Here is an 8,223-nt window from a genome sequence, read left to right as displayed (position 1 = left end):
ACCAAATTCCTACCTAATATTGTTAAAGCCAAAGTTTTAGGAACATAATTCAGTGTATTAGGAATATGTTAAAATGTCTTAATATGATTACTATTGGACAATTTCAGTTTAAAGGATTTCAGCAATATCATTTGGCCCTGAGGAAAGGTACATGAATTAGGGACTTTTGTTGCACATTCTCACAGCATATATTTTTTAAAACCTCATTTACAGTGTACAGAAATTATAAAAAGAATTCTTTATTGAATCATTATTTGAGTACTTTCAGATTCAAGTAAAACAATTCGCTTAGAAGGAACCATTTTAAATATATGTGTGATTTGTATGAAATGGTTTGTTATTGACGATGTATGAGTAATAGTTTATCGTATTATTTGATTTCTTACATATTCAAGTAAGAAATTTCTCTTAGAAGAACGCATTTTACATATGGGTGATTTGTATTATATGGTTTGTTATTAAGGGTGTAGTTTTTGTGGAATAGTCAAAAAAAGTTGGATATATAATAAATATGTTAGATAGAGGTTTTTTTTTTTAACCAATCTAATTGATTGGTGGGTTTTTTGCCCGCTGTTATGTGATGAGTACGAAAGAAACCACTGTTTGTAGTGAAATTCAATTTATTTTGAGAACAGCAATGAAGGCAAAGAAAATAATTTAACAAAATTTTAAAATTATGTTGTGTTGTAAAAAATATATTATTATATATTATAACTGTATTTTTTCTTCTCTTTCACAGATACTAATTCTAACATTTGACATTTTCTGAAATTGTAATTATAAAAAAAATGAAAAAAATGTGTTGCATTTTTTTTTCAATTAATGTGAAGGTAAGTTTAACTAAGTATTAATATGCACAATGGGCTGTGTTTCCACACTGGTGAAGAAAGGGTAGATGGATGGAGTAGATATGTCTGGAAAGATTCTCAGTGTGCGTTTTAAGTTACAGGATAAAGTTAACATGAATACTGAGTGTCCCTGTGGCCAAGTAACCCACCAGATATATGCAGAAAGTGTCAAAGACTTGCAATGGAGAGAGGCATAAAATGGGACATGTTTTGCCAAAACGTAAGTACTTATAAATTTATCTTGTTCTCTGTTTGCAGTACGGAAATTACTCTACTTATTACTCATATAGTTAAGGATTGGCCTAGCCATTAACCGTAGTACAAGAACATTTCTTTATATACTTTGCAAAAAGATCTCTAAAAAGCATTAAAGTATTAATACAGACTTCAAAACAGCAAGTTTAAATCTATGTACGTTTGGAATCTCCTTGTCATAGGATATCATGTGACCTGAAAAAAAAAAGATTTGACTGGTTCATAATATTTCCCGTTCTACCTATTGAAGGACCGCAATCTTTTCAATCACTCTTCTTTGAGCATCTTTGGAGACAATAGTCTGTGCTTAGCTCCTATCATTCTCGTGCAATTTTTAAAACAATATACTACCAAAATTTTCTTATTACAATAGTGTGCCAATCCCTAAGCACTAATAGGGCAATTTTAGAAGCATCCTATGCCAAAAATATGTCACTTTTTGTAACATACGTATAGCGCAAGACACTCTGTAATATTGACAAAGAGAGAAAAAGGGACTCTGTGTACCTTTTCTTCTCCATATAAATACAACTTCATCATACACACCACATTGTGTTGAAAGGGTGTTCTATAGGTGTTGCTGTGCGTGATTGCACAGAACATTCATAGAACAAGACACATCTCCAGATTTATCAGAAATAATAAATCTGGACATGTGTGTGAATGGTGCACCATCCATCCATTGACAACATCTTATACAACTTTAATAAACATATTTCTGGAAAAACATATTTGTGTTATTTGTCCTATGTATTCTTGTGCACGTTCACGGTGTAACCATAGATATCTTGCACAACATTAAGATAAATGATGCTAAAGACAAAAAGGGCAACACATGAAAATAACTTTACATTTTCTCGGGTCAGGATGTCTCAATGCACACCATGCTGCTCTCCCAAGCGAACCGCGCATGCTCATCTTGGTGCTACACATGTGCCAATATTGCCGTTGGTCTCAAGTTACTATTTATCTCTGTCAAACAAAACTCGTTCAATGTCTTGGCTTCACCTCCTGTGATATCATGATATGGTATATGAGGAAAACACCTGCAGTAACCAGACTCTCTCGGGTTCTGTCTGCTGCTCAAGAGTTTGATTTCTTTACTGTCTCTGTAGAATTACACTTTACTTGGCTTCTTCTAAGATGAGCAACACCAACCCAATGTCTGCATCTATTGCACTTCTTCCCTCCTTTGCCACGGGGCGCTGAGTAATAATTCAATCAGTGAAAGATTTGTCCCTGAGGTCAATGAACATGCTGCAGTGTTGGGCGGTGGTGGTGCTTTCCTTCATATGGACCTTTATTATTATTATTGGGTTTTTGTTAGAGCGACTTGTGATAAACTTGTGGACCTCAGTTGTCCAATGGGTGCGCTTTCCTTCTATAATTGGGCTTAACGATCTTGGTGAATGTTGCGATTTGCAGAGAATCTGGTGGAGAAAGAGGTTTGTTTCTGGTTTCACATCCACTTCCTCTGTCTCTATCTCCGGTGAATCCTTGAATGGGGTTCTGTCCTCCTTCTCACTTGTTCCCTGAAGGTCCCTTACCTCTTGCAGTCCTGGAAGAATTCCCAGCCAGGGTCCATCCTCCAGGCGGGGTCTCTTTTTTATACAAAGAGTGATAGGACTAAAATTACTCTGAGTATCTGCTTGTGTACAGTACAGTTTCTTTCTTGAGTTTGTATGGAGTCTCGGCATCACAACTAGTCTTCTAGAGCCATTCCATACCTTCACAGATGTACTCCAGTTTGTTGATCGTCCCCTGATATTGATTATCACGGTGTCTCCCACGGAGATCCAATACCTGTATTCACCAACCAAGTGTGTGACATACTGTTTGACCAATATATCACAATGTGAGGTCACCACCATTTTATACACTGGATGTGGAATCCCCCCAAATGTCTTGTGTTCTGCGTTTCTGCTTGGTTTGAGGCTCCAAACTCCCTAGTGCTGAAATAATGAAGTGTTTACACAGGGCCTAATAGCTTGTTCTTTTCATATAGCACTTGCTACATACACCTATCTTGTCATTTCGTGACACATTTAATAATAATCCTAGTTGATGATATTCAGAATGTTGGCTTCGGAAGGATGAAAGGCATATATTTTCGTCGCTTTATGGCATGTGTTGTTTTGTGGTGAAAAAGACGGAACTTTCGATCGAAGGTATCTCCGCATACAGAGCACTTGTGAAGTGGCAAATTTTTATGCATGGCTTCATGTTTATGAAACGGAGTGAAGTGATGGAAGAGTCTTACATATACAGAACAGGTATAAGGCGCAGGCCCCACTTGGTAATGTGCAGAATACTTCATCTTTCTTGACCCTTCTGGCTTGAAATTACCTGGGTCCTGAGCCGTGCTCTCCTTTCTTTTTGCCACTTTTTCTCTTCTCTTGGCCAACCGGTGGTCCGCGGGCTGCAGTTCTTCTTCTTCTTCTCCATCTCTTAACGTAAAGACAGCAGTGATCATAGGAACTCCCCAGTCAAAATTCACATCTTCGCTTCTCTCCGACTCCGGGTTGTCCACAGAGAGCAGGTCTTCTTTTTCCGTATCTCTCAATGTGAAGACAGACGTTATCATGGGAAATTCTGCATCAGGCTTAGCAATTATTTTTGGTTTCTGGGTGCTCGCTGGAGACTAAAACTCCTTCAGTTTATTCAATACTATCCTCACTGGAGGGTCGCACCCACCTGGTCGCACCCACCTGGAGCAAGCTCGCTCACTCTTTTGCCTTCCGGGTTGTTAGGATTAGGCTCAACAGGCTGAAGTTCACTTGTGGTTTTCATCACTGGCGTGCTGGGATCACCTGCACCAAGTTCAGCAACTCTTTCACTTTCCTGGGGGTTTGGAGGAAGCATCAAAGGCTGTCGTTGACCTCCTACTGTCATCACTGACACTGCTGGCTGACCTTTTTGGGTGTTCAGATGAGTCGTCAAAGGCTGAAGTAGATTTCCAATTATCAGCAATGACACTGCAGGCACACCTGCATTACAATTGATATTGTTGCGCAGCACTGATTCCTGATGTTTCGTAGGGTGAAGCGCCTCGTCTTCTGTACCTCTTAAAGTGTAAACAGATGTAATCAAAGGAAGTTCTGAATTACAACTTATATCTTTACGTGGTGCTGATTGCTGATGCTCGACGGAGTGAAGCTTCTCCTCCTCTGTTCCTCGTAAAGAGAAGACAGATGCAATCATCGGAAGGTCGGTCACATCCTTGTATTGATCTTCAACAGCAGCTGTCTGGTGCTCTGGGAGGACAGAGTCCAGATTCTACACCCTGACAACATTCCTGCTCAGCGTAGCACTGCCGGGCTTTAGCATGATCATCTTCGCCACAGCATTGCAATGGACCTCTCCAGAGACGACGAGGCTGGGGTGCCTGAGGCTGACGAGTTTGGCGGCAACTCCTGCTGCATCCTTCTCCTTGGCAGCAAGTTGAGCCAACACATGTCGCAAGGCTTTTCTTGTGAGTCTCCCTTCAAGGGGTGGTCGCTCCTGTGACGTTTTATTTGGTACATCGAGAGGTCTAGCATTCGGACACTGCACTGCTGCAGCAGAATTTGCATTCCTCCCTCCTTCTTCACAGTCCTGAGAATCCCTGGAAAATGGGTCCTCCTCGGTTTCGAACATCACCCACTTAATTAAGCCAGGTGACTTCTTGGGAAATGGTCCATTGCATTCTTCAGTCTTTACATGGTCCATGTCTCCCAAACTATCCCTAGCCAATGGATCCTCCTCTTCTTCAAATTTCAAGAGGCAACTCGAATCCTGACATACCTCCGAATAGGTTTCCTTTCTGGCTTCCAACTTTACCAGATCAGTGGAATCCTGAGTGAACTCAGAAGATAGCTCATCAGCATCTTCCATCTTTACCAACTTGGCAACCTTTTGGTTATCACCAGCAAAAGTCTGTACCTCAATCTTCACCCATCTGATGGGACCTTTGTTAACCCTGGCAGAAGACTTTCTTTCTCCTGCAGCCTTCTGTTGGCCATGTACTGTACAATTTTCTTCCTCTACCTCCATTTTCATCGAGCCTGTGGAGTCTTGGTCATCCAACCTCCAATTGGTGTAGCAAGGCACAACAAGGAGATTTGTTTTAATTTCTCCTCATTTTTTTTCTTCCACATATGCTACAATGCTCAGCATACATTGAAGGAGAAAAATTCCTTTACTGGTTGGTTTTGTGCTGGAAGATGTGTCTTCCTGCACAAAAACAAACTCCACATGACACAGATATCCTTGCACCATGGTGCAAGGGTGCCTGTGTCATCACATGACTGCTGTTTAAGCAGCAGTGCAGAGGGAAGCATAGACTTGCAACATATTTATATATATATGTTGCATCCCTGTGCTTTGGAAGTACCACAGCTCACTGCAGCTAAAGAACTTACTGTGTGATGCTGCAGCACTTCCTCATAGTTCTGCACTTACACATTCACCATACACTACTAATGCATTCTTTTAGTCAAATATGCACTACACATACATTCATCTCAACTTTCACACACTTTCATACAAATATAGCTATTTTTTAACCAGAGAAGTTAGTTCTGAGAAGAACTTTTTTTTTCTTCTATTTTGTTTTATATATTTTTTTTGATTTTCTGAACAATTTTTTGATTTTTTTGTTTTTTCTTCAAAAATGAAAAAAAACAGAGCTGGAGGAACAAAACAATGAACTTCAGGGAAAAAAAAACTTCTAACACCGATAATTCTCTTGCAACCGGCAAATTAAATCAATGGACTGCTTTCCAGAGCACAGTCATTTGTTGCACTTCATGCAGAGCACTTTTAGGGTTGCAAATTGAGGATGTATGTTCTTCAGAGGCAGTCGTCCTGGAAGTACTTGGTGCTGAAGGTGGTGGAAGAACTCGCATTCTTGGACACTCCTCACGTGCCAGGTTAACCGGATGCAAAGTCTTCAGATGTTTCATCATGCTGGTTGTACCACATGAGTACTTCTTTATGGGATCACCGCATGACAGCACTCTTTGTCAGATTTTACATGTCACTTTGGTGGCATTGGTCTTATTTTGTCCCACTGGGAACGTAAAAAATTTCACACAACAGAAGTATACTTTTCAGGGCGTGGTGGTTCAACCAAAAAGTAATCATCTGATGAATGCTGAGATTGAGGTGATGACTGCTGTCTTGAAGCCATTGTTTCTGTAAAAAAATCAGTACTAAGTGTCCACTTAGCCAAAAAAAGGTTCTTCAAAGAGATGCTCCTCCAAAGAAGGTCTAAGAAGAATGATTGAAATGGGTGGGGTCCATCAATAGTTAGAATAGGAAGTCTAATGAACCAATCAAATCTCTTTTTTTCAGGTCACATGGGGTCCGCGCACCCTGCGCATAGGCAGCTCACACCGAGCGTGACTTTGCAAAATTGCATTAAAAAGTAATATAGGTTTATTAAAAGTAAAAATACATTATTTTTATGAGTAGCTTAGATTATGTCTTGCCTTAATATTTATATTAAATACATATATATATCTTTTTTGACGTTTAAATATTTCGCAGGACTCGTGCACCCACTGCGCCAAATACATATATGATGTCACGTGAAAACGCACGAGCGTCGCGTAACGTACAACGTATGTGTCGCGTATGCGCTTGAAGTCGCTGATGGGTCGCATAGCAATCGTGCAGGAAAATACGTATTCATCGCACAACCTACGCGGATCCTGAACAACAGTCATAAATTGGCTGCTAGGTTCCGCGCATTATTCGAGAACGGTATGCATTGGGTGCGAGATTTCCCCAAAAAATGGAGAAAAAAAACAATAAAAAAATATTAACAATATATTTAAAAAAATATAAAATAAAAAAATTCAAAATAGAGTTAAAATATTTTCTATTTTTTTTTTTTAAATTTACATTAAAAACATGTAATGTAATTTAAAAAATATGTAAAAAAAGAAATTCAAAAAATGAAGAAAACAGTAGAAAAAAATGAAAATAAAACAATTAATACACTTAAGAATTATGATTTAGAAAACATATGAATTTCAGTAAAAAACCATAGGTTAGAGATATGTTATAGATAGGACTTGGGTTTTAAAAAACCTTAGAAATTCACTGAAAAACCATAGGTTTCAGATATGTTATAGTTAGGAATTAGCATTTTAAAAAACCTTAGAAATTCACTGAAAAAATCCATAGGTTTCAGGGCTGTTATCGTTAGAAACTAGCATTTAAAAAACCTTTGAAATTCACTGAAAAAAACATAGGTTTCAGGGGTGTTATAGTTAGATAGACATTTCACTCATACAAAACCATTGAAATTCCTCCGTTATAGTTAGTTCTGCTAACTATAACTCGCGCACCTGCAATCCACTGCTGAAAAAAACATATAAAAAATATGTTTGAAAAACCCATTAAGTTCAAATAGTATTTTTTAATTTTTAAAAGAATTAATTGAAAAAATACATTTTAAAATGGTGATAAAAAAGTATTTTAAAAAAATGTAAATAGAGATATGTTATAGTTAGAAATTAGCATTTAAAAAACCTTTGAAATTCACTGAATAAACCATAGGTTTCAGATATGTTATAGTTAGGAATTAGCATTTTAAAAAACCTTAGAAATTCACTGAAAAAACCATAGGCTTCAGATATGTTATAGTTAGGAATTAGCATTTTAAAAAACCTTAGAAATTCACTGAAAAAAACATAGGTTTCAGGGGTGTTATAGTTAGATGGACATTTCACTCGTACAAAACCATTGAAATTCCTCCGTTATAGTTAGTTCTGCTAACTATAATTCGCGCACCTGCAATCCACTGCTGATGATGTTACATATCACATCATTCATGACATGGTCAGTGACATCACTGATGACATCACTGTTGACATCTCAAATGACATCACTGATGACATCACTGATGACATTATCCATGTGACAATCAGATAAACCTCATCATACCCTAATAGAACCTTTCATCAATCACTGTAAAACACAGAGTACCATATTTTAATCCATTTACACACCAGTACAAGTTACTAAAAACCCACTCAGTGATTCCTAGATCTGCACACACATGTAATCACTTACCTATAGATTAAGTCATATATGCTGTGAATAATGAATAGAACACTATCAAAAATACTTA

At 38.0% G+C, this 8,223-nt stretch overlaps 1 pseudogene; it reads right to left on the bottom strand.

Annotated features, from left to right (window-relative positions):
• Positions 1-3,174: 3,174 nt before the first annotated feature.
• On the bottom strand, positions 3,175-5,141 carry LOC146812124 (uncharacterized; annotated as a pseudogene).
• Positions 5,142-8,223: the final 3,082 nt, after the last annotated feature.

This window comes from Triturus cristatus, chromosome 7, assembly GCF_964204655.1.
Source record: "Triturus cristatus chromosome 7, aTriCri1.1, whole genome shotgun sequence".
NCBI classification, from domain to species: domain Eukaryota; kingdom Metazoa; phylum Chordata; class Amphibia; order Caudata; family Salamandridae; genus Triturus; species Triturus cristatus.
Note: the sequence above shows the minus strand (reverse complement) of the source record. Positions and strands in the feature narration are given on the sequence as shown.